The sequence below is a fragment of the Lolium rigidum genome, chromosome 1 (assembly GCF_022539505.1).
Source record: "Lolium rigidum isolate FL_2022 chromosome 1, APGP_CSIRO_Lrig_0.1, whole genome shotgun sequence".
NCBI lineage: Eukaryota > Viridiplantae > Streptophyta > Magnoliopsida > Poales > Poaceae > Lolium > Lolium rigidum.
Window position 1 is genome coordinate 284,784,754 of NC_061508.1, and position 4,171 is coordinate 284,788,924.

A 4,171-nucleotide genomic window follows, 5' to 3' on the forward strand; every position below is an offset into this window, starting at 1 on the left:
ACACACGTCTATTGGGAACCCCAAGAGAAAGGTGTGATGCGTACAGCAGCAAGTTTTCCCTCAGTAAGAAACCAAGGTCATCGAACCAGTAGGAGTCAAGGAACACGTGAAGGTTGTTGGTGACGGAGTGTAGTGCGGCGCAACACCAGGAATTCCGGCGCCAGCGTGGAACCTGCACAACACAATCACAATACTTTGCCCCAACTTAACAGTGAGGTTGTCAATCTCACCGGCTTGCTGTAAACAAAGGATTAAATGTATAGTGTGGAAGATGATGTTTGTTTGCGAAGAACAGTAAAGAACAAGTATTACAGTAGATTGTATTTCAGATGTAAAAGAATGGACCGGGGTCCACAGTTTGTTGGGGGGATGACCCCCGGTATGCCAAAGGCATGCTAAACCGGATGGCTTGAGCCATCAAGATACCGGTTTGATGTTCATTTCGGACTGTGAGTTTAGGCTCTCGGCTAAGGAAGCCAATACCGGTATGACCAAAGAGAGGCATGCCGGAATGAGCTAAGAAGATACCGGACTACCGGTATCAGCAAGCTGGTCAAAGATTCTCCCAGGAGCTAGAAGACAAAGATGAGCTAAGCAAAGTAGCTTTAAACGAAGCCATGACGTAAAAGACAATGGTGACGCCCAAAGCAACCGGAGGACATCAGCTTCCTTGATTAAAGAAGATACCGGCGTCACCTATGATTAAAGTAGCTTTATAAAGTAGCTTTGTAAAGTAGTTTGTCTGTTCAAAGATGTCGTTAGGGTTTCTTCCCTTGTAAGCCACCCTCTCCCCTATATAAGGAGAGGGGGCAGCCTCCTTCACGGGCGACGACGAGAGAATACGAGCATGTGTGTATGAAAACTTCCTGTAACCTTGTTCATGGAATAGAGAAGATCTAGAACGGAGTTGATCCTTGTGTCTCTCTTCTTCTACCTCTGGCCTTGGCCAAGTTCTTGAGGAAAGCACCCGGAAGTTCATCCTACCCGATCCAAAACCCTCCCCCGAATCCTCTAGCGTCCAACTCGGCCCCAACTTAAGCCATCCTATGGCATCTGTCTGTTCACCACGACGACAGTTGGCGCCCACCGTGGGGCAGAGAGAGGCGCTTGCTGGAGTTCATATTCGGGCGGGCCTCCTCGACATCGACGGCGAGCGAACGGTGTCCGCGCTCGTGCAGAACATCTACGCCATGGACTTCATCAATGACAACGCGGGCTGCTTCGCCAACGGCGGTAAGTTCCCCAAGAACGGCCGCATCATCGAGTTCGGCAGCCACCGCATCTACTTCGGCACCGTCCCTGTGCGCCAGTGCCTCTCGCCGGTGCTGGTGGCACCGGATCCGCCAAGGTGGCTGTGTGCTGGCCGCGCCGCCGGCAGCGTGGAGGTCATGATGGCTGGCGTGGCCGGCGCCGGCAAGGACGCTGTGGAGGAAGGCGCTGGCCGTGCGGCATCGACCCGCCCGGCCAAGCCTCCGCTGGAGCGCGACGCAGGCGCCGCAGGAGCATCTTCAGCACCACCGGAAACGCCACTCCAAGCGGCGATGAACGTGCTGGCGACGCCCATCGCGCAGAACATCGATCCGGCTGCGGCCCAAGCGCAGCTGGAGGCGACACGCAAGACGCCGCTTTCCGGCGGCGCAAACATCCTCCGGGCGCAGCGCGAGCTGAACCTGACCCTACGTGAGTATAACGCTGCCCATGGCTTTGCTTCGAGTTAGTGCTCATGCTGCTAGGATGCCGGAAAACCGGCTTAAGGCTCGCAATCTAGATCAGGATTTGCGTAAGGAAATTCATGCCGGCAAAAGTACCTCTGCATCTGTGAGCATCGTAGAGAAACCGAAGTACAGTAGTCCGGATAAAACTATAAAAGCTGCTAAAGCCGCTATGGAGATGTGTGATTCGTTATCCGGTGAGGCTCTGGCAAAGCAGCAAGATAGAGTTAGAGAGCTGCTAGATACCATACAGGAACAAAATGATGAGCTTGCTAGAATGAACAAAGAAGCGCTAGAGTCAAAATCGATCCGGTCGACAAAAGTTGCCGGAAGCAAGTCCCAGGGGCAGGCTTCGTCCCCTCATCCGGATAAAAGAAGAGAAAAAGAAATGAATGCGCGGCAGATGACCGTGTATGATCCGGTTCTTGCCGGAAAACAAAAAGCCGGGCCACATAATGCTGGAGAAAAAAGCTATGGAGCAGGTCGTGGCTATGCCAGAAATGGCTATGGCTATGCCGGAAACAATCATGCCAGTAGACACGAGACCGGGCAAAATTATCGAGCTGCAAGGGCAGCGTACGCTGAAGAAGAAATACGACCACCAAGGTACCGGCAGGCAAGAGCCGCGGAACCGGAAAGATATGAAGAAGGAGATTCCGAGGTGGAACGAATCAGAGCCTACCGGAACCCCTTGGGGGAACGCGTGGGGGAAAGATGCTTGCCAAGCCGGGATGCGAGGCACAGGCTGGACAGAGTGCATCTTTCCGAAATGATAGAATCTGAGGGTCCCCCAGGGCCAAGGTGCTTTGGCCCACGAATCATGGGAGAAGAGCCACCGGTACGCAATTTCTAGTTGCCCCGAGACACAAAAACGTATGATGGTACGACCAAGCCGGAAGATTGGCTGTCAGATTATGTCACAGCTGTCTATGTGGCTGGTGGCGGAGTAAACCGGCGTTGGGCGGTAAGAATCATACCGTCCTACCTGGTAGGACATGCACGTATTTGGCTTAACAACTTGCCAGCAGGAAGCATAAATGGATGGTTGGACTTTGAAGAAGCCTTTGTGAGCAACTTCAGCAGCACTTACAAGAGGCCAAACCGGCCCCAGCAGCTTGCTTTATGCCAGCAGCGTGCAAGTGAAACAGACCGAGACTATCTCACCCGGTGGAACTCAATGAGAAACACGTGCGAAGGAGTGATTGAAGCACAAGCAATTGCTTGGTTCAGTCAGGGATGCCGAAGAGGATCACCACTGTGGCAAAGGCTGCAGAGAAACATGCCAAGCACATTGGCTGAAATGATGCGAGTGGCGGAAAACTATGCATTGGGAGACCCACTGCAACCGGCTGTGCAAGCTGAACCGGCGCAGTCAAACCAACCCCGGCAAGATCAACACCGGGATAACTGGCATAACAAAAGAAGGGAAGATTTCTTGGATCGAAGGTATGGTCCGCAGCAAGTAGCCGCAGTGCAGGAAAATTCTGGCCCCAGCGGAAACCAAAGGAAAAAAAACCGGATCGCAGCCATGGGCGGGTCCTAAGAAGAAATGGGTACAAAAAGAAGGATGGGGACAGAAAAAAGATTGGCAAGAGCATATGAGATACACCATGGAAGCGGCGATGGACATGCCGTGCAAGCTTCATACTCCACACCCATCGAAGCCGGCAAACCATTTGACAAAAGATTGTTCGTGGATCAAGCACTTGATGCTGAGAGGAGCGGCAAAAGATGTGCAAGCAGATGGCTGTTCCACAATCCTGCCGCCCTCGCACGACATGCTACACCAACATCCATTACCACCACCACCACCTCTTACCGGAGCCAATACCATACCGGTACAACAGTAGCAGCAAGTTAACCGGGTGGAGGAAAATCATGATCAACCACCTCCGCCGGCACCTTTAGGCCGAAATGTTTACGAGGACCCACATTTGTGTTGTGTTGTCTTTGTCACTGAGCCAACCGACAGGCAAAGTGTGCATCGCCGCTCCATGGATGTAAACGCCGTGATGCCGGCAGTTCCCAAGTACATGCTGTGGTCAGATCAGGAAATCACCTGGTCGTTCAAGGATCACCCCAAAGTCATGCCGAATCCGGGTGGATACGCTCTTGTTGTGGACCCAATCATGAGAGGGCCGGAAACTCGAGTAAAATTCAGCAAAGTGCTGATAGACAATGGAAGCAGCATAAACATCATGTACAAGCATACAATGCGTACACTGGGCATAACCGGAAACATGCTGCAGCCAACTCACACAACATTCCATGGAATCGTTCCGGGACTGTCCTGTGCACCGGTAGGAAAAGTCCGGGTGGATGTGTCTTTCGGAGGACGTGACAATTGCCGGGTGGAAAACATTCTGTTTGAGGTGGTGGACCTAGACAGTCCCTACCATGCGTTGCTGGGGAGACCGGCATTGGCAGCTTTCATGGCCACAACTCATACAGCTTACCTC